The following is a 23,851-nucleotide window of genomic DNA, read 5'->3' as shown; positions in this document are numbered from 1 at the left end:
TACTTTTTCTTTGATGGTATATTGTCCCTGCCATGTGGCTAGGAGTTTTTATCTGATGTAGGAAGCAGAATGAATACCTTCTCACCCTCTGTAAAATCTTGCATTACTGTTCCTTTGTAATATTTCTGTTTTTGCTCTTTCTGTGCTTCTTCTAGATAGTTATGGACCTCCTCCCACAGTTTAGACAGGGCTACTTTGTTCTGTGGCCATATCTAAGAATGTGCGTAGCTTCCTCCTGAACAATAGTTTGAATGGGGGAAACCCCGTAGACTTCTGTTCATGTGGCTTTATGGCAAAAAGACCAAAGGTAATTTTCAGTCCCAGTCCCTCCCTGTCTCATTTACACCCTTCCACAGCATGGTTTTGATGGTCCTAGTATCTCTCGACTAATCCGTACATCTGTGGCTGGTAAACAGATTCACGGATTTGCCACATGTCTTAGAGTTTGCATATTTGTGCAATCAAACGGGACATGAAGGGCATGTCCTGATCTGCGAGAAGCTCATGTGGAAACCCCACCCATGGGAAAAACAAAAAAATGGCCTGGCATTATGTACAAGCAGCGCAATACCTTGCTACTTCATGATAAAACCCTGTCCAATAAAACTGTTCTCAAAGATATTGCAGCATATGCTTTTGTCCATAATGTCCTCCCCCATAAGGTTATGTGGTAGATGTAATACCTGATTGCAGAAAGCTACTGGCACTAGGAGCTGTTCACTTAGGTGCTCACCCTCTTTGTGATCCTACACATTAGGCCCCTTTTTTATACAAAATAATGGTCCTAGCTTTTTTTGCTCCTCTTCTTTGACTTGCTCCCATCAGAATTGCTGTTATCCCACTGTCCTGGTTGAAATCTATTAAGAGGGGTCTGCTTTCCCCAGAGAGGGGTGAAAGGATACACGCTGTTGAGGTATTTAAGTATTGACAGTATCCCTTTTGTTCCCGTCTCTTCTCACTTCTGTTTTTTACCACCTTTACCAGAGCTGTTTCTGTGTTAGCCTCACAAAATGGAGCCTCCCTAAGCCAAACCACCTCGGTTTCCCGGTGCCTTAAAACAAATAAATATTGGCTAATTCTGGGTAGATCTGTTTACCACCCATCACCTTCTCAGGTAGTGAGGGAATAATCCCTACTTTCCGTTTCTGAGGATCCCCTTCTATTTGATCAACACCTCTGCCACTGGATAGGTTTTCTTGTCTCCATGTTCATAGGTGACTTGTACGAATTCTTTATGTGGTTTAGCACCCTTTTTTTTTTGGAAGACTATATTTTTTCTTACTCATACTCCATGCACAGTTTCAAAAATTCATATTCTTCAATAAGTGTATTTTGAAGAAAATTCTTTATTCTTTTTCAAATTCTTCTTCTTTTAAGATTAAGAGCCACATTAGCAGATGCGTTTTGTCCCGAGGGACTTCTTCAGGGCTACAGAATACATATAAATACAAAAGGACTTATTCACAATATGTACAATCAATTCTGAACATACAATACATTAAATAAAAAACAATTAAGAGCCTATTACATGTTAGGTTGTGGATTACATATTCCACATTGTGAACACAAACAACATGGTTACTTTGATTTAAGCAATAATTGACTATGTTGATTCTGGTTTGAACATCATGATTTTATCATATCGTCCTCTATTAGTAACAATGAGTTTTGAGGTGCCCAATTCTATGTGTATTTTTGATATTTTTTATTTAAAAACATTATTTGCAGAACATGGGTGGAGCCAATGCCATTAGCATAAATATGGTATTTGCATACCTTCATTTAAAAGCTGTTCTTATAGGAGACATTAGACTCAACTGTGTTTTATTACTTTTCATGAAAGACAGCTTATTTCTTAGATCCTACATGAAGTTAAAGAAGTCATTGTTCAGAGTTCATCAATAAAATTCTATTAGTGCAAGCTAGCAACACCAGGAGAGGATACAACGAGAGAGAGAAAAAACAAGATGAAGACTACATAGGTTTTCTATTCATACCTGTGGTACACATGAGTTCTTACAGGGTACCACTTTAGCACAGAAGTTGTTACCACATCTCACTAATGTGTTTCTTGTGACCTATTAGCAAAAACATTTTTTAATGTGGGGGTTTTTCTCATTGTTAAATGTATCCAGACTACTTGATGTGTATGTGGCAACCCGTATGTAGTAAGGCAAGAAGGGCCCTGCTATTTAAATATTTCTCTCTACTGTAGTGCGCTGAATCTGCCCCTGCAGCTAAAATTCACCTGTTGGTGTACCCCATTCCCATAGGGTCGGACTAGACTTTGTTGGGAACAATGCCAAACTGTGTGGCCCCACTATGCACATTTAAAGGACTGAGGACCCTGCGGCTGACCACTCCCCCTTGATGTTAATCAAGTGGGAAAGTTAGTTGGAACCGGCATCCAAGCTTCCCCTGCACTCCACTCCCGAGAAGCCCGTTTGGGGGATTATAAGTGGGATGAGGTGGATATGCCCTGAACTCAGGCGAATGGTGTTATGCGCAGGCTGGCTCTTGGGCTGGGGTGACTGTGAGGTTAGGGTGTTGCTTCAACCAAGATCGGGTGTCAAAAGGTAGGGCATCTAGATATTGCTCCAGGTATATACTTTCTAAGACTTCCTCCGCACTTGAGATTGTGGGCTGCAGCCATTAGTTCCCTAAGATACCCTATCCTTCAGTGTAGAGCTCTTTGGTTATCTATGGCATGCCATTGTTCTTTCCAGAACCAATTGCTATAATTTTATGAGTTCCACCCTAACCGTTGGAAAGCAAAGGCGCTATGTACTGTTCTCAACATTCCTGCGGTCACGCTGCTGCTCTAGTTACTTTGACTTTAACATTTTTTTGTCAGGATCATCTCTTTCATGGAACTTCTTCAGCACTGTCCATGGTACTTTGGGATGTACGCAAGCACTGGTAAAAGCATCAGTAAGGCATAGTATTGAGGTATCCTGAACCTGTTGGTTGCTAGTCAGTAAGGCAGTTTGGCATTTCAGCGTGGTCTATAAGGACTCATGGGGCCTGATTCACAGAACTAACCTCGATGGCATACGGGACGCCGATGTGGGTCACGGTCTAGGCACAACAGCCGAGTCTGTTCCACACGCAATAGTGTTAGGAACTAGCTCCCTGACCCCGGCACCCTTGAGGCACGCGTTTCTAGCGTCGCTAGCACTTTTCCTTTCTAGGATTTCAAGGAAGGATGTTTCCCCACTGTAAGTACAGGAGGGGTTTCTAATTTAACCAAGGGTAGGGTACACCTTAGTGTGTGTAGACTGCCCTGGTTATCAATACCAGTCCTGACGAAAACCTGGAGATTTTTTTCCACTTGGTTGAAACATGTCGACCACCACCCCTTTTTTTCACTGTATTTCACTTATTAAGATACCTTGGGTCAGTTTAATCCCAGACGGTAACTCTAAAAAATTTTTTTAACATTGTCCAGTTGCTCTAGATTAAAAGATTCTTTACTCTTAAAGAGTTAAACTTGGCCAATTTTTAAATCACCTTTTCACTGGCACACACCACAAGAAAATAACCAGCTCCACTGTAAACAGGTGTCGCAGCACACCCGGATGGCATTCGGCTATCCGGGTGGGACCCCGATGATGAAGCATGTCACCAACTAGGTTGGTGAGTGAGGGGTCTTCTAAATAAGGACAACACTGTCCTTTCAGTGCACATCTCCTCAATCTGGAGGCACTTAGGTACCTCCTAGGGAGTACTCCTCATAGTGTTTATTTATAGTATTGAGGTATCCTGAACCTGTTGGTTGCTAGTCAGCAAGGCAGTTTGGCATTTCAGGGTGGTCTATAAGGACTCATTGGGCCTGATTCACAGAACTAACTTAAGACAAAATCCTAAACTTACTACCATTTTGGTATTCACAGAATGCACTTACTCGTTTTGGTATTCACAGAAGGCACTTACTCATTGATGAATAAGTGCCTTCTGTGAATATCAAAATGAGTAAGTGCACAATTGGGTGATCATCACAACTAGGGTGATGGGTTGTGTCATTTTATTAGACGTTTAGTTCCACTTCTGACACCACTTCAGATTTCCCAGGACAAATAAGCATATGACTGTATAGGTTTCAGCCTTTTAATTGAACTTAAATTCTTGCTTGGGTTGCCTCTTTTTCAGTAGGGTTGTCGTAAATAAAGTATTACGCACTCATAATTTCTATATGTATCAATATGATCATGCATAAAGCAAGAGGCTGAGTCTGTGGTATCAGGTTCAAAAGGGCTTTATTCCAATAACTCGAGTTATAGGGAGAATAGTTCCATCACCACTAGGGATCAGGACGGGTCTTCTTCTCAGAATATTCTCCTGAAATATTCTCAAACTTTATTCACAGAGTACAGTATATATACATTCAATATTATACGTAAGCAGGAGTGCTTCAGGCAGAGCAAGAGAGAATGAGATAAGAGCATGTGGGTGTGTAAGTGGGCGTGAAGGTGGGCGTCCATGTGGGCGTCCACTTGATGATCATAGGTGAATGTCATAGGTGGGTGGATGCCTAGAAGGGGTTGCGTGATCAGCTGGAACTATACTGGAACTTTGCCTTACTTGTGCTCAACTCGAGTATGACGTGTAATTGACGTGGGGAAGGGCTGCTGTGCAATCGGGGAGTCTGGAAGTGAGACCTTCAGTGTCAGGACGACCAGTACATCTTGTATTATCTGATATCTAAAGTCCGGAGCAGGGACTGATTTGTGACATAGGTTGCCCATCACCAAGAGCCGATGTGGCATCTATTTCTTCATTCACTGCGTAGGCCTTACATGGGGGCTATGGGTTTTTCACTGACGTGAGCTTTGCAATCACACAAAAAGAGACAGAAAGGCTAGGCTCTCTCCTTTGCAGACGGGTGGTGTTTATTCCTCCTTCTCCAGGCAGGAATGTGGTTCAGTAGGAGTAAGCAGATAACCGTGCTCAATACTGTCTCGGCACCTCGGACAGGGCCCCTTTGGCTGAGGCCCAAGTGTGCAAGTCCAAGGATACGCAGCTGCAGCTCTCAGAGCGTCTGAGGCCTGAAACCTCTTTTCGGCTCTGGCTGAGCCACAAAAACGGGCTTTCATGAAAATGACACGAGTACAGGAAAACATGATGCAAAACATGTAGGCCTCCATGCAGAGTTGTCGTTTCTCTCATGGGAGACTGGATGATGGCAGGCCACGTTATAGCATAAGCATTATGATAGACAGGCCATGGAGGGGAAATGCATGGGATACATGCATGTGTACATAAAGCGTTGGGGGGCACATAGGGGACACACAGGTCTCATAATTTTTATTTCCTCATTCCCTCCTTGTCCCCTAGTGGACCCTTCATGTCACATCTATTCTCATGAGACAGTTGATCTGTTCTTGCAACATTATTTTTTCATTTTCAATGCTCTGTAAATGGGGATGTGGAACACATGTAGGAGCACACAGGCCGCAAACGGCCGGGCCACACTGCAGACATAGACAACAACTGAATATCATCAGTAGTATTAACCCACAGACGGTCAACACTTTCCATCCCCATGCCGATATTATTCCCCAGAGCCAACCGGACCAAGTCCACGTGCCTGGGTCTTGGTGTATGCTTTGGGCAATCTTGTGGAGCCTTGTTATTGCTTTGTATACAGACGGTGCGTTATTAGGAATAAAAGAAATGATATGTAGCACGTCCCACCCCAGTCTAAGGGCAGTTGCACATAGGCTGTCTGGCCACAAATAAAGTAGGTGTGTCGTGATGCTCTGAAATAGGACTTTCCTTTGTCTTTAAACTCTATTATAGTATTACACTCGCTGTGCCCCAAATGTACTCAGCCTTCTTTTCTGACACACAAGTTCCCTTTTACTGGCAGGACTGTAATTGAGGATGGACCTAAATTGTGTATGGGCTTAACATTCAACACTATAAAGTCGAGGGTCGCATTTCCTTGCAGATACTCTTCATTTTCTAGATCTGTACCTTTCCTTTAGGGAAGACCTTCTTCATCTGGGAAACACGCTTCATTCATGACTTTATTCAAGTTACCCCATACCCAGTCACCCCTACACTCCTTGTCTTGACATTCTTTGGCATCACCGTTGATGGATGTCATTAAGGCAAACCATGCTCCTCAAGAACCATTATGGGAGAACGGAAAAGGGAAAAGAGGCAACAGTCCCTTCACCTTCTGATACGGGGGAAGTCGGCCACAGACCCAGCAGTCTGTAGCATTGCTAGTCTGATGTGAATGGTGCAGCATCTGAATAAAGGTATTGTTGCGTAAGGCAAGTCGATATGATAGCTCATGGGATGGCAGATCACTAAATGTGTGCTTTATGGTATCATTAGTGGAGGAGTGTAAGAGTGAGGCAATAGGAGGAAAAATAGCATGTAGTATTAAGCTGATACATATTATCGTGATGCATAGAAGAGATAGAAAAATCAAGGTCACTATACATCTACTACGTAATATTTTACAGTATTTTCTTTTCATTTTGCTCTTTTTATCATTATCATTGTCCAAGATCTTATGCAAGCCAGAATACATGTTCAACCGCTTCACCACCTAGTGGACTTAATTGATCAAACGGGTTCTGACTTTTTAGATCTAAGTTTAGCTTTGTACTCCTGCTGAGGAGTCTCCTCTAGTAAAGGGGACTCAAAGTCTGAAAAGTTTGTGTCCTTTTTAAAAGAATCGTTATTCCCGAAGTAGCGCTTGCAGTGATGTATATGCAGCCATCCTTTCCGTCCTTCGACTTTAACGGCTGTCCTTGTGGTCAATAGCACTAACTTCGGCGCCTTCCACCTCGGCTCAAGAGGACTCGTCCTGTCAAAGTTCCTTATTAAAATATAGTCCCCAGGAGCGATGGAGTGTTCCTTGACCTGGGTGTTGTCAGGGAAGGCGGCGGCAACCTGCGAATGACAAGAGAGTAGTGCAGACATCAAGGAAGCCAGGTAATCTGTCAGCATGTTACTATCAACATCAGTAATCTTTTTAGGCATCGGAGTGCCCCACATATTCGGTGGTCTACCAAAGACCACTTCATAGGGAGATAAGCCTGTTCTAGAATGAGCTACCATTCGCATGTAAAAGAGGCCAACCGGCAGGGCTACCATCCAATCTACACCTTTTTCTGCACAAATCTTTGCTAGTTTTGTCTTTAAGGTCTGATTGTGCCTTTCTACAAGGCCTGCTGCTTCAGGATGTCGCACACAATGAGACTTCCAGGTATACCCTAACAGAAGGGACAACTGCTTCATGAGTACCAGGACATATTTGTAACCTCTACATCTGTTCATTTGGATATAATCCATTTGGAGGACTTCAAAAGGATGGTCAGGTGGAGAGAATCCACCTTGTTCCACCGGAATGCCTTTACCTGGATTGAATTGGCAACAGATCATACATGTTCTGACTTTTTGTTTCGCTGCTGCACGCAGGTGCTTGTTGAACCAAATATTCTGTAAGCTGTCTATCATTGCTTTCTCTCCTAAGTGTGCAGGACTATGTGCGGTATTTATGATCACTTGTACCACTGAATCAGGAAGAAACCATGTTGCTTTGCCCTTAGTCATCCAACCCTGATCAGTCAGTACCCCTCCTTGTTCCGACCATTTCTTTAATTCGTCTAGAGTAGCATGTGTCTGTATGTCTTGTACATCCCTGGAAGGATCCCTTACTGTCATGGCTTTGGTCATTGATGGTATCTGTGAGTTCGTCATGTCTAGTGGGGTCTGAGCTGTCTGTTTAGCAGTTTGGTCTGCCAGATCATTGCCTTGAGAAATGGTATCTGTGGCTTTAGTATGTGCTTTGCATTTCAGGATAGCTATGGCTGTCGGCAAATGTATCGCTTCCAGAAGGGCTTGTATAAGGGGGCCATGTTGTATCTTGGCCCCGTGAGAGGTCAAGAAACCTCTTTCTCTCCACAGTACTCCGAAATCATGAACTACCCCGAATGCGTATTGTGAATCGGTGTAAATGTTTACCCTCAAGTGCTTAGCTCTTATGCACGCTTGTGTCAGGGCGATGAGCTCTGCTGCTTGTGCTGACAGTATGTCTATTCTTTTAGTCTCTATGATTTCAGTAGTAGTGGTCACTGCATACGCTGCCACTAATTCTCCCGCCCCCGTCCTCATGCATGAGCCGTCAACATAGAGTGTTAGGTCAGGGTCTGGGAGTGCAACGTCTGTCAAGTCTTGTCTTGGCTTAGTCACGGTATGTATTACTTCAACACAGTCATGTGGGGAAACGTTTTCTGTATTGGAGGGCAAAAGAGTAGCAGGATTCAATATGTTGCATCGTCTGATCTCTATGTGTGGTTGAAATAACGTCAGCTCATAACCTGTCAGTCTCGCTACAGTCAGGTGTTGGGTTTGTGTTCGGTTCAAGAGAACCTCCACTGCGTGTGGTACTTGTACTGTCAGGGAGTGGCCCAGCACTATCGAGTCACTTTGTCTTATGGCTAAGGCTGTTGCTGCAGCAGATTTTAGGCACGCTGGCAAAGCCTGTGCTACTGGGTCCAATGTACTAGAAAAATAAGCACAGGGCTTGTGTTTTCCTGCATGATCTTGTGTTAGGACAGATAGTGCTGTTCCATCTCGCTCTGTCACAAAAAGCATAAAAGATTTGTTGTAATCAGGGATCGCTAAAACTGGTGCTTGACATAAAGCTCTTTTTAATTCTTCAAATGCCACAGTGTGTTCTTGTGTCCAAGGGAGGACATTAGTAGAAGCTGCCTCCTGTGTCGTCAACTGTATTAGGGGCTTGGCTATGTAAGCATACTGGGGGATCCACTGCCTGCAATATGAAGTGAGGCCAATGAATGCACGTACCTCCTTTTGTGTCTTGGGCTGTGAAAGGCCAGAAATCAATTGGATACGTTACGGTGTCAGTCGCCTACCCTCCTTGGATAGCAAGTGCCCAAGGTACGCCACTTGCTGTTCACAGAATTGTAACTTCGAAGGGGACACTTTGTGCCCCTTGTCAGCCAGAAAGTGTAAAACCGTGAGTGATGCATCTTCGCAGTCAGTTTCTGATCTTGCAGTGATGAGAATGTCATCTACGTACTGTATCAGTGCTGTAGTGGTAGGCATATGAATACTGTCTAGTTGTCGCTTAAGTGCCTGACTGTAGATGCTAGGACTCTCTGTGAAGCCCTGTGGTGCTCTTGTGAATCTGAAGCTACGGCCTTTTAAACTGAAACCAAAAAGATATTGGCTGTCTGGATGTATTGGGATACTGAAAAATGCGTTCTTCAGATCGATAACTGTAAAGAACGTAGCCTTCGCATCAATAGCAGTCAATAATGAAGAAATGTCCGGGACCACAGGGTACTGTGGCACCACACATTTGTTTAATTCTCGCAGGTCCACAACTAATCTATAGACAGGTGGTGTATTGGGATCAGTTCGTTTAAGAATAGGAAGAACAGGTGAGGTGCATATGTTTGAATCTGTCTCTATCACCACCCCTTGTGCAATGAGTTCACCGATTATTCTCAGTAACCCTACTTCAGCCTCAGGTGGGATTTTGTATTGTCGTATCCGTGGCAGCACTACTCCTTCTTTGAGGGTGACCTGGTGTGGTGTAATGTTCATGAAACCTACGTCAGTCGGGCCTTGTGCCCATAGGTGCTGTGGTACATTTTGGAGCCTGATGTCAAAATCTTTCATTACAAAATGTCCCTTGAAATCACGTAAATACAGTCGCACTCCTTCTGGCGAGCAACAGATAATTGCTCCCAGTTCCTTTAATGTCTTTATACCAAGTAAGTTTTCTGGACATGATTTAGTAAGCAGTAAGTCTGTTGTATGTATTAGTGGACCAACTCCTAAAGAGACTGGTTCTGAAACCTCATTAATAATAGGCTTTCCTGAAAAGCCCAGGGATATGTTCTTTGAGCCCGAGAGGGGTGCCCCTGGAACCTCGGAATGACTGATGGTAGTTCTACTCGCCCCAGTGTCAATCAAAAACTTTTTATCTTGTCCTAGTAAACGTGCATGTACATAGGGACCCTCTTGGTCCACAGGAACTGGAATAAGGGGCAAGTCGAATTCCCTCTCTAGGCTGCTTCATGAATATGCTTGGTATTCTGGATAGTTAGTTTGAGCGTGCTGATACATTTGTGTTGTGGCGTGGGCTGGTGCAGGTGCATGGACAGGCGGTGGCGGCGGTGGAAACGTATCTGATGTCTGATGTGTGTTATTTTCCTTGGGAGGATAAGGACGTGGCTTTGTTTTACCTATAGCTATATTGTGTTTCAGGACTGCACATTCATTTACGAAGTGGCCTGGCTTCTTGCAATAATTACAGGTCCCACTAGTTTGTTTCGTGCTATTCTTGTTCGTGTTTGTGTTAGTGTTTGCCGGTGTCGATTGGGCCACCAGCATCTTCATTTTTGTATCTTTCATGCGTCTCTTTTCCTGGTCGTGTTCCTCTCTAATTCTGTTCTGGTGATATTGTAACATTTGTAACATCTGTGAAGGGCTGTTTGCTTGCCAGGTACTCTCAACCTTAAGCACCCTATACTTTACCTCTGGTAGGGAATTTTCTACTAGTTTGCTCACGAAAAGATGGGGATATGAATCGCTACCGGGCTTAAGGCCACTATTGATAGTAAAACATTTCTCAAACCTAGAGTAAAAATCGCTTGTGTCCTCGTCTGGTTACTGTTTACAGGCTGAAATAGCATCCCAGTCTTCCTTTTTAGTAACTAATAATCTAGGCAAAACTTGTACAAGCAGTTCAGGTAAATCTTTAGCTCGGGGACCCAGACCAACCCCCGGGCCTCTTGCTTCTTCCTCTGTTTCCAACAGATCCCAGCTAATCTTTGTCTCTCCCACCTCCCAGTCCTTTTCTTTCAGCTTCTCGTAAATACCAGCAGGCAATAGTACTTTCAATAACTTTAGAATGTCAGCATATGTATATTCTCCTAAGCGGAGAATGTCTTTTAGTTCTCGGTGAAAACCCCCCGGGTCTTTATCATGGGAGGGCAACATCTTTTTCATTTCCAGTATCTCTAATTTCGACAAGGGGGTGTAGACATACACCCGTTGCAGCACATTGTTTGCATCCTTTACAGGATGAACCTCTCGTAGGGGGTTCAGCTTGTCGTATAACTGTCCCTTATCCTGTGGTGGAGCGGGAAGCAGGGACCTAGTCACGTATACTATATATTTGTGTCGCTGATCTAGGATGACATTAATCAATTCAGTACCCATGTTCATCCACCTGTCTAGTATTATGTCGTCCAGCAACTTATACAATAGACCAGGACCAGAATATTGACTCTCATACAACGTAATCAAATGTTGGACCATGTAAACACCAGCTATGCGCTGTTCGTTTGGTGGGAGGCTCAAGAACGTTTGTGCTACGATATCATTATTATATGTATCATATTGGGATAGCCACAGGGTGGCTGACCGTGCTAATTCATTTTCGGTCGGGGTGAGGGGCTGATCGTTACCTAACCATTTATTCACCGCTTTTTCGGTAATTTGGAATAAACTTTCAAGGGAATATCTTTCCTTTATAGCCGTTCCCTGTTTACGGTGATTGAGGCCCTTGGGCCTCTCGAACCGTCGGGCATGGCCCACGTATAGTACTCTGTCTTTGTCCCCTGCTTCGTCATCAGAGGATGACTCAGCCTTTTCGTCCGGTCCTGCTTTGTGTGAGGCTATTATTGCCTTTCGGATTTTGGTCAACATGTTGTCTGTCTGTCCTGATTTATCATGCTGACCGGCATCTATGCGATCACTCCAACCAATATAACAACGGTCTACGTCCCCGTCACCTTCGTCTTTTTCCCTGATCAGACAGTTAATTAGGAAGCGAAGGATATAGTTCTTAATAATTACTTTTCAATTTTGTATGGCTTCTGCTATGCACTCAGGACTTCCCCTGTTCTTATGAATGTGTACATTTTCTTTAGATGTTTATCCATATCTGGTAATTTTTCCAAATCTGCGACTGCTCGTCTAAGCCTTAGTGAAAACACGAGCATTCTGCCCTTTCCTGGATCTGGATCATATATACATTCGGAGATGTCTACTTTTACTGTGGGCCCCCCTCCTGATGCTGTCCCGGATCCCTCCCCGCCGTCCTCGAGCTCCTGGAGCTGGGCTTGTGTTGGGGGTGCAGGAAAAGATCCGTCCACGTATGCTGGTGGGGATTCCTCTAGGTAGGTGTTAATAAAAGTTTCGGATGCTGTTGGTTTTATTTTTCGGGGTACTTGCGGTGGCACTCTAATGGGTCTTTCTACTGGGGCCACTTTTGCTAGTTCCTCTGAAAGGACGGGATAAATACCCGCAACAACAGTATTTCTTTCTCTTTCAGCCTGCTCTCTTTTTACCCGTTCCCCTTCCTCCTGTAACTTCTTTTCTTTGGCTTTTTCAGACTCTTGTCTACTTCTCTCTGCTTTGTGGAACTCTTTCTCTGTTCTTCTATGTGACTCCTTGCGCCATAATTCAATGGCATCCTTCTGAGCAGGTCTACATTTTCTCTTCCATAGCTCTTCCTCTACCTTCATGATGCATTCCGCATCCCACGTTCCCGTGATAGGCCATCTATACTTTGGGCCTCATGTAGGTAGCCAAATACCGGTCGGTAACGGCCGATTTTCGGTAAATATGCCGTTACCGACCGGTATTCAGACAAGTGAGATGTAGGAGTCCAAAAACGACTTTTCGGTAAATATGAGGCGGTAAATACCGAATCATATTTACCGAATTCTAAAATACCGAATCAGATTTACCGAATACATACTTAACGAATCGGTAAATATGAAGTGGTAAATATGAAGTGGTAAAAATTAAAATGACATGTAGGAGCACTCGGTAATTAAGAAATCCAAGAAAATCGGTAAATAAGACTCGGTAAATAACACGGATTGAAAGCAGGTGGTAACCATCAACAGTGCATATTAGCAATCCCAAAATGCAACAGCGTGGACAACATGGCCGCTATGTATGTCATTGCAAGGCGCCTACGTCTACAGGCAGCAGGACTGAGGGTTTGGCGACGGGAGGAACGCATCTACAGACAGCGCATCACACTATTCCACCTGACTGATGCAGAGATACATGAGAGGTACAGGCTACACCCCGAAACCATCATGGACTTAATCAGGGACTTTCACCCACTCCTGGACCAGCCAATAAGAAGGGCGCACGCCATACCCCCACATGTGCAGGTGCTCTGCAGCCTACATCTGCTGGCATCCGGCAGTTATCAGGTGGTGATAGCTGCGGTGGGTGGTGTATCCCAGAGTTGCCTGTCACGTTTCTTCAGGAAGTTCCTGGATGCCATGATGCAGAGAATGCACCACTACATCAGCTTCCCCAACACACAGGCTGCACTGCAGAAAACAAAAACAGACTTTTATCACATGGCACAGTTCCCCCATGTCATCGGCTGTATTGATGGTACACACATCCCAATCTGTCCACCAGCTGACACAGAGCACATCTACAGGAACAGGAAGTCCACCCACTCCATCAATGTGCAGGTGATCTGTGATGCAGGGAACATCATCACAGATATTGTTGCAAAGTTTCCTGGGAGCACCCACGACTCGTACATCTTCCAGAATAGTGGGATCTACACACGACTGAGTGCCGGAGAATTTGGAGAGGGATACCTGCTAGGTTAATAACAGTGACGCCCCTTGCAACCTGCAAATCATAGTGGAAAGAGGCATGTGACTGATGTTTCCCTTCAACTCATATAGGCGACAGTGCATATGCATGCCGGTCATTCATCCTCACTCCCTACCTACACCCAGCAACCCAGAGTGAGAGACGATACAACGTGGCACACAAAACAACACGCAATGTGGTGGAGCGCACGTTTGGACTACTGAAGAGCAGGTTCCGCTGCCTCCACAAGAGCGGAGGCGCACGCCAGTACACACCCATCACCTGCTGCAAGATTATTGCCACTTGTGCAATGCTGCACAACCTTGCCACGAAAAAAGGTACAGATGTGGAACTAACATATTTTGAGGACAACGAGGATGAGTCAGGCCAGCCACAGGGCAACGCAGCTAGAGTGCCAACTGCAATCGATGGGAGAGAGAGACGGGCAGAGATCACATGCAACTATTTCTGAGTAAGTAAGGGGACACAGCCAGTTGTGATTAGTCATGACGTGGTTTTAATGTGGCACCACGCCATGAACACATGAACAAGCCAATCTGGCAATATAACATCTATACAAGGAGTATGTCCAGGGTTACGTCACCCATTGGGAAGTGGCTAAGCAGGGCCACATCAATGTTTGCGCATACGCGCTGCAGTGGTGGATGGCACGGCCTGTGCATCCTCACTAGAGCCAACCCCAAGCCGCCTGCTGCTCCTGCGTGCTTCTGGGATGGGGGGTGTGATGCTGCTCCTGCTGCTGGTGTCGATGCTCTCCGCAGCATCCCCTGCAGCAGTTGTCGACGCCTGACTAGTCAATAGCACCCCTAGTGCACTTGTCACCTGCACCATCCCCCGAGACAGGTCGCTGCAGCAGTGTGTTAGGCCCTCCTGCATCGTCACAGAGCGCCGGCACAGTAGAGAAGTCGCAGTTGCCAGACGGTTGAGTGCCCTGTTGGTAGTGTCCCTTCTCTGCCGTTCCCGGCGCCGTGCCTCGATGTCAGCATCCAATTTGCTGCACAACTGCTGGACTGACTGGGACATGTCCCGAATGCCCGCAGCCATGCCGCTGATGTTATTGTCCATGTTGAGTAATGTAGTTTTCATCACCCGCATGTGCCTCTGGACTGTCATGAATGCCTTTGTTTGCAGGCGCTGTTGTTTCAACATTTGGCCCTCGAGACCCAAGAAGACACCATGGCCGTCAATGGGTGCTGGTGGACTCTGGACACGCGACCTGCGGCGCCCTCTTGCTCCCGTCTGTGCTGCCTGTGAGGTGTGGGGCACAGTGGCATGGCTCCCTTCCTGGGGCCTGGTGAGTTCTTCAGGGCCCATGCTGTCGTCTGACGAGGTGTCTAAGGCTCGTAGCCTGGCTGCTGGACGCCTCCTCATTCCCACACCTGCAAGCGGAGATGTGGCCGGTGAATCAAACATGAGTGGCGATGCTGGCTCTGGGTGAGGTGATGCTGGCTCTGGGTGAGGTGATGCTGGCTCTGGGTGAGGTGATGCTGGCTCTGGCTGCGGCGAGGCTGCCTGTGTTGGTGGTGCGGCTGCCAGTGGGCCTGCTCCCTGGTCTGAACTTGTGCTGGCTAGAGGTGATATTTGTGGCCGGTGTGCCGTCTCTCCTGCAGCATGCCCTGTCCTGCACGATGTCACATCTGTGGACAGAAATACAACATTGGCTCAGTGTCCCCGAAGGGCTGCATTGAAAGCGTCACAATAAATAATTCCACATTCCAAAATGTCCTCTGTCTCCTTGTGCCTCGAGTGCGTGACATGCCTTGTTGCCCTGTAACATTTACGTCATGGTTGGTGTTTCCCTGACTACATCTCCCGGAATGCATTGCCTGTCTGCACTGACACGTGTGGACTGCAGTGTGATTCTCGTTTCACATTGGGGGATGTGGGATAGGGATAGGGGGTGCTACATTGCTGTGCTTTCGTCTTACCTTGTTGTGTGGCGGCTCTGGCAGAGCTGTCGGCGTCCCCAAGACCCACGACGCTCTCTTGCTCGATTGTGGCCCCCACCAGCTCCTCCAGTTCGGTGAGGGCAGGTGCCCTGTTGGTTCCACCTCCAGTCTGGCTGGCCTCCTTCTGGATGTCGCCCATCTTCCTCTTGGTTACAATCCTCAGGTCATACCAGCGCTTCTTTAGGACCTCTATGTCCCTGTGGGTCACTCCCACGGCATTCACATGGGCCTGGATGGCCAGCCATATGTTGCGCTTTTCAGCCTCAGGCACTTGCAGGGATTGCCTTCCAAACAGCTTCTGGTGCTGCTTCACCACCTCCTCCACCAGCACCTGGAGTTCCTTGGGGCTAAATTTCAGCTTCCTCCTCCTTTCCCCTCCGTCTCTCTGTGTTCTCTGGCTGGACATGATGTTCGTTTTCCCGCTCGCACAGGCACCGGCTCCCTGCCTCTCCTCTGCACTCCAAGCCTCTCCAGGGTCGGCTAATTATGTACACCTGCCTGGGTGTGGCCACTTCCTGGTTGGGTGGGCTGTGGTTGCACGGGATTAGCTGTTTCGTCAAGTCATGTGATTTTATTTACCGATTCCGTATATACCGATTCGGTATTTTCCGATTCGGTAAATACCACCTCGGTATTTTCCGATTCGGTAAATACCACCTCGGTATTTACCGATTCGGTGTATTCCGATTCGTGATTACCGAATGTTACCGAATCGGTAACTGTTACCGAATTTTTACCTACATATAACTTACCGATTCTAATTTACCGATTCGGTACGGCTCGGTATTTAAGAAACGGTAACATTTATTTACCTACATGAGGCCCTTTGTCTCTAAATCCTTCGTGTAATCCACCCATAGTTCTAAAAACAACACGGCATCTAAACCATGCTTACAGTACATGAAATGTCCAGGTGTGTCTCTAGGCAGAATGTTAACTGGTTCCTCTAGTACACCTTTTCTGGTACATATCTTACGCAGTTTCGAAAACAAAAATCACAATGACCCAAAAACAAAAATCACAATGAAACAAACTTACATAAAAACCTGACATATTCAAACCTAACTGAACCTGACTAAGACAATAACATTCATACAGTTAAATCGGTGCACCTGAATGCTTGACTTGAATACTTGATGCATGCTCTTGAATACTTGAAAACATACCGGTCTCACAAGTGAGACACGTCTTTACCGTGTTCATTAAATGAACCCGTCTTTATGCAACCCCCATGAAAAACTCACCGGGAAGCAGAACTTGAAGGCCTCGGACACTTGACGCTGCGCAGGGAATGGCGTATCTTTGGTGGATCTCTAGAAACCTCGGACACAGCTCTCTCGCAGGGTGGGCTCTGGGTCGGGACGATCCGCAATCCTCACCGCCTCGTATGAATGCCTGGTCGCAGTCCGTCTCCTTCGTTGGCCTGAGGGAGTTGGCGGGAAAACCCGCGACGTACGCACTTGAAGTCCGTCACGGCTGTGGAAGGGGGCAAAACTGGACCTTCATCTCCGGCGCGTGGGGAAAGAGATTTGTCCCTGTTCAGGCGCCATTAAATGTCGTAAATAAAGTATTACGCACTCATAATTTCTATATGTATCAATATGATCATGCATAAAGCAAGAGGCTGAGTCTGTGGTATCAGGTTCAAAAGGGCTTTATTCCAATAACTCGAGTTATAGGGAGAATAGTTCCATCACCACAAGGGATCAGGACGGGTCTTCTGCTCAGAATATTCTCCTGAAATATTCTCAAACTTTATTCACAGAGTACAGTATATATACATTCAATATTATACGTAAGCAGGAGTGCTTCAGGCAGAGCTAGAGAGAATGAGATAAGAGCATGTGGGTGTGTAAGTGGGCGTGAAGGTGGGCGTCCATGTGGGCGTCCACTTGATGATCATAGGTGAATGTCATAGGTGGGTGGATGCCGCGAAGGGGTTGCGTGATCAGCTGGAACTTTACTGGAACTTTGCCTTACTTGTGCTCAACTCGAGTATGACGTGTAATTGACGTGGGGAAGGGCTGCTGTGCAATCGGGGAGTCTGGAAGTGAGACCTTCAGTGTCAGGATGACCAGTACATCTTGTATTATCTGATATCTAAAGTCCGGAGCAGGGACTGATTTGTGACATAGGTTGCCCATCACCAAGAGCCGATGTGGCATCTATTTCTTCATTCACTGCGTAGGCCTTACATGGGGGCTATGGGTTTTTCACTGACGTGAGCTTTGCAATCACACAAAAAGAGACAGAAAGGCTAGGCTCTCTCCTTTGCAGACGGGTGGTGTTTATTCCTCCTTCTCCATGCAGGAATGTGGTTCAGTAGGAGTAAGCAGATAACCGTGCTCAATACTGTCTCGGCACCTCGGACAGGGCCCCTTTGGCTGAGGCCCAAGTGTGCAAGGCCAAGGATACGCAGCTGCAGCTCTCAGAGCGTCTGAGGCCTGAAACCTCTTTTCGGCTCTGGCTGAGCCACAAAAACGGGCTTTCATGAAAATGACACGAGTACAGGAAAACATGATGCAAAACGTGTAGGCCTCAATGCAGAGTTGTCGTTTCTCTCATGGGAGACTGGATGATGGCAGGCCACGTTATAGCATAAGCATCATGATAGACAGGCCATGGAGGGGAAATGCATGGGATACATGCATGTGTACATAAAGCGTTGGGGGGCACATAGGGGACACACAGGTTTCATAATTTTTATTTCCTCAGGGTCTTCTCCTTCCTTGTGTAGCCTAGGGTGTTTTGTTATGTTCAAACCCCTTCCATTTTCTCTCTTGTAACCCAGAAGTTGACAACTCTCTTCCACCAGCCTCAAAGGACAGTCAGAAGGGGGTTGAAGTCCTCAAAAATAAACCATACAACAGAGTAAGTGTCGGGTTTTTGCTCTCCCTCACACCACCAGTGCACCCACCACTTTGCAAATGTAGAGTGAAGTGCTCTCACCTCAAAATGTGCCCCCTTTAACCTATAGTCCTATTGTACCATAAACCTGCAGCAGCACCCCAGCCCACCAACTCCGTAGTGAGAATTTATGTATAAATGGAACTTGCTTGAGACCACTGTACCCCCCGGGGTCATGGAATTAAGAACCCCAGTGTCCTCCTTGGCCACTGGGTTTAAACGCCTTGCATGTAGTTCGGCATCCATTGTGGATCTCCTTACTACTAGAAACCAGGTTGGCACTTGCTCTTTACGTCCTAGTAGGAGGAGCCTTTCCCAGCTCTTCCGGATTTTTAATCTTGATGATCCTGGGGGGGCCTTCTGACATTGCATGCGGCAACTAGAGTGTTGCTGCTCCACACTTCTGGGTCAGCAGTGTCAGCCAAGTTAGAATTCCCAGACGGGGCACTCTCCGGAATACAGGTCCACTAACTAAATGCTTTCATGAGCAAAGGTAATCCAGCTATTCTGTACAGGAAAGTATAAAGAAGTATTTTTGTTATCTATTTGATAGCTATTGATGTAGACAAAGTGCCCATTGGACTAGACCCTCTCCGCAGGGCCACTTCAAACTTTTTGCCTTCATCCTCCTATTTTTCTGAATTTATTTTTGTTGCCCGTAGGACTTTGTGACTTTACCACTGCTAACCAGTGCTAAAGTGCTTGTCCGTCCTCACTGCATAAAACATGTTAAAATTGGCTTAACCCTGATTGCCTTGTTTAATTTACCTATATGTCCCCAGAAAAGTGATAAATTAAACGCCACTCGTGGACCTGCAGGACTTATTGTAACACCCACTTAAGTAGCCCTTTAAAAAATGGCCCAGGTCTGCCATTGCAACCTAAATGCAGTTCTGAACTACCAATTCAACTTGGAAAAATGCCGCCCTTGCCAAGCCTTAAACTCTGCTTTTATTGCATATAAGTCACAATTGAGGTAGACCCTAGGTAGCCCATGGGGCAAGGTGCATTGCAATTAAAAGGATGGGCATATACTTTTAAGTTTTACAAGTCCTGGTAGTAAAAAACTCACAAATTAAATGTTCACTCCTGTGAGGCTTACCTCGTCCATGGTAAAGCATTTAGTTGCCTTATTACATTTCATAAATGCTAAATTATGATTGGGAGCAGGTAGGGAATTAATGTTTGATGTTTTAAGTTATAATTTCAAAAATGGCACTTTTAGAAACTTGGCATTTTCTTGCCCTATTTATTTGGTGTCTGCATCCTGCTCCTGGGTCCCATGACTGGGTAAAGTAGGCAGTTGGTCTTTGTATATTCCTCCCATACAGCCACACAATAGCGGGATCAGGTGTGTCTGGAAAAGCAATCACTGGCAGGATTGGAGGAAAGAGATGGGCACAGCCCAACTTGCACTTCAATAGGCTGTGCCCTGCCTTCAAACAGAGGACCGTACACCACCTCATTGTTCCTGTAATCAGGCTGGAGCCATGGCAGGGGAGGCAAAAAATCCAACCACTTCAAAGGGATTTTTCTGGAAACTTTCCCTACTTCAAAGAAGGCACCAGGTATAAAAACTGGGATCCTAAGATCCACTCTTGGGTTCACTTTCTGGACCTACAGAAGGACTCTCAGAGGGCTTCCTGCTGCTGCGGCGACTTCATCCAGCATCTCCCAGATGCCGATGCATCTTCTTGGGACACCACCTGCAGCCTTGCCCCGCTGAACTTTATCTTCTCAAACATTTTTCTGCAAAATTACTTTTAAGTCTGAAGGTAACCACTGACCTGGCCCAAATCACTTCTTGTATCTCACCCACACTACATTGCGGTTGGCCATATTTTTCAACTTTGGGCTGGTTTCGCACGACTAGATGTTAGCGGTTGGTGCTTTGAACTTTCACCTTAGACTCTACTGATTGAATTTTTGTCATTTTGGTGTCAAATAATTTATTAAAATGTATTCTAACTTGGTGTAGGGTTTGTCTTGCTTTGTGTTTTCACATTATTATTGTTGGTGTGCTGCATAAGTACTTTACACGTTGTCTCAAAATTAAGCCTGACTGCTTCTGTGGCAAGCTTCCAGAGGGTTAAGCACAGGCTAATTTAGTGACTTTAGTGGTTCACCCTTATAGGGATTGTGGCTATTGCTTGAGCAGGGTCTTTAACCAGGGGACAAAAGTACCAGGCGGCACTGATAGCTTGTTGGGACATGGTTTGCAGCATAACTTGCTTGATTAACATCACAGAATTAAGAGATAATCTTGGTATGCCATTGAGCACTTGGTATATGCTTTCAGCGTAGCATAAAGTGTGGGTTCTAGGTGCACGGGGACTTCACAATTCGCCCACCATTTAATATCATTTTGAAATATGGACCTCATTCTGTTACTTTTTGTACATGTTTTTTAGTATTGGGTTAATCTTTCCTCCGAATGTTCGGCATATAATGATCACTTGATAGTATTTTGTGTATTATTCCACATCTGTACATTGAAGTTTGTTTGATTTATGTTTTTCTAGAAGCCCCTGATGAAGGGACAGAGTCCTGTAATGCATTGGACATCTCTCACCTGAAGTGGACTGATCTCGTTTATTATATAATTTGGACTTTGTAATCAAGATGCCTAAATTTCATGTTAATTAACGATTTTTGTCACTATGAAATGTTGACTAATCAGCTAGTTGAAATAAATACACTTTGGTTTGACCATGTTATCAATATGTGTTGTTAAACAGCTGATCTTGTAACACAATATTTCATTATAGTGGTGCACACTCTGTCCAAGTCACCTTTGGGACGTGGCCCTTTTGACTGACAGTTCAGAATTATCTAGGCAATAAACACTAGGGTGGAGCACACTGATCGCACTGATCAGTTAAAAAATGTGTGATACTCTTTAGATGCCACGCAGTGAGCAATCAGCACACTTTCCATATTTATGCCCCGTGCCAGCCTGTGGGTGGGGTAACTCCAGGCTACATTCTTTCCAATGAGGTAAAAATTCCCAAGGGTGAACCTACCCACTTTTTCATCGCTTTCTGTATGTTTTACTGAAAACTATCCCACAGTGCCCTTCTTTACCTAAATCAAACATGGCAGGACATTTCTTCCCCTAGTCAGAGCTCCAGGTCCCTACCCAGCCGGATGTGTGGTTATGATCATGGGCACTCCTCCCTTGTGGTCACTCCAAACCAGTACTGTGGTATCTCCCCTCTCCCACTGGTTTTAGAGTCAGGCTGACTAGCAAGAAAAAAGAGAGACAGATCTAAGTTGGACCTATATTTGCCAGTGGCAGGTTAGGCATTCTTAAAGCTCCTCAGGCCATTTGGCTAATGGAAGAAAAACACCTCTCCACACCCTAGCCCTTTTGTCTACTGTCTGGGAGAAATCCACATCTCACCATGGGGAAGCCATCAGCAGTCAGGTGACTGGGCATACCCGGGGCACTTAGGGCGATAAAGCAAGAGACACACAGATGATGGACAGAATGCAGACCAAATCAAACATTCTCTCCATGCCACTGGAGGCAAGCTATCCTGGCTGATGAGGGGTGATGCCCCGAAACCAGCCCCAGGATGCTTGTTTCCAGTCCAGGGAGGACCTGGCTTTGCAGTTCGGGCTGGACTGTTCCCATGAGGAACAGAGTCAACACTGATTTGCATATGGCTGGGTCCGAACTGGGGTGGCGAAGTGAGCTAAAGAATGATGATGGATTGAACCCAGATCTGTGACTGTGGTGAGTGTCTGAAAAGTTCCAGTGCTCCGTCCATCATCTCCTTGTGTTTGCTATGTTCACCCTAAGTTGGCAGGATATGCCCAGGCTAGGTCCCTTGCACACTTTGCCACTGGATTCAAGCTAGCCTGGCTGATAAGAGGTGTTACCCTGGAACCAGTCCTAGGATGCCTGTTTCTGGTCCAGGGAAGACCTAACTTGGCAGTTTCGGCTGGACTGTTCCCATGGGGAACAGGGTCAAGACTGATTTGCATATGGCTGGGTCAGAACTGGGATGGCAAAGTGAGCTAAAGAATGATGTAGGATTGAACCCAGATCTGTGACTGGAGTGAGTGAAAAGTTTCAGCACTCCGTCCATCATCTCCTTGTGTTTGCTTTGGTCAGCATTACATAGGCAGTAATCATCAGTATTCCAAGGACTGATACCTTTAAAGAAAGACAATTGTCATACAGATTTTTCCCATAAGTGTTAGCCCCTTCTTTATACTTACAAGATGACATCCTGTCACCAAAATGTGCCCCAGAGGGCATCGGAAATGGCTGGACCTTTCAGACACAAACTCAACTCTTAAGGAAACTGAAACCAGAGTTTGCAACAAGCAAGAACTCTCCATAAGAAGATGCAACCTTCAGTGTAAATGTGGGCCCATGATTTAAAGTAGGTAGATTGTGTCAAAATAAGAATTTCTGGTCACAAGACTAAGGATTGCTTAATTTACCTCACCCCATCAAGGTGATAAAGCTCATTTAAATCAGTGTTGTATCTCAAGATGGGAAGTGCTGAAATATGATAATGGCAGTTGTATAGAAAGGGAATAGTTTCAAAAGGAATGAGATCAAGCAATTTTATCAGTCCCAACCACACGCAAACAATTGGCTGTCACTATGGTATTCCTCAAACGAATCTCAATCATAATACCAGCAGGGAAGAAATCGATGTTGTCAAGTCTATGATTGTGTGCATTGAGCCTAATCCTTTTTTCTCTTCCTTCTGAGGAATCCAACATGGCACATTCTGTTGCTGAAAGAGTAAACTTGCAACCCAGAATTTGTAAACCTTCTTGCACATTATCACACAAATAACTTAATCTAAATTTCTGTTATTTTGTAGCTTGAAGAGAAGTTGAAATGCTTAATCTGTAAATCTTCTTTGGGTTACCTCATGAATCAACTAATCCTCAATCTTTGTAGTTTTTGTATTTTGAAAAATGTTGGTAATTCAATTTTGATGATATTTCTATTGTAATCTTAGTATCAGCAATCAGTTCATTTTATATATTGAAAACACATGTTTTTATTTGTTTGTTTGTTGAAGTGAGATCATGTATTGTAGTGTACATTTATTTTTATTGCTCTTTTATAATGATTTCTGCCTTTTGTGCCCTTCCCGTATTCACCTTGGTATGTCTTACTGTCGCCTTTGTCCTTAACATTCCAATCTAAGAGTTGCGGCTGAGTTGATGACAGGGAGAGTTAAGTGTTTACTTATCAACTTCAATAAAATGTAATCTTTGCTTTAACTTAATATACATCTTCCTTACAATGGTAGTCTATGATCACCATCCCACCATCTGTGAAGAGATGTGGTGCTTCACCACATTGA

This window comes from Triturus cristatus, chromosome 2_2, assembly GCF_964204655.1.
Source record: "Triturus cristatus chromosome 2_2, aTriCri1.1, whole genome shotgun sequence".
NCBI classification, from domain to species: domain Eukaryota; kingdom Metazoa; phylum Chordata; class Amphibia; order Caudata; family Salamandridae; genus Triturus; species Triturus cristatus.
Note: the sequence above shows the minus strand (reverse complement) of the source record.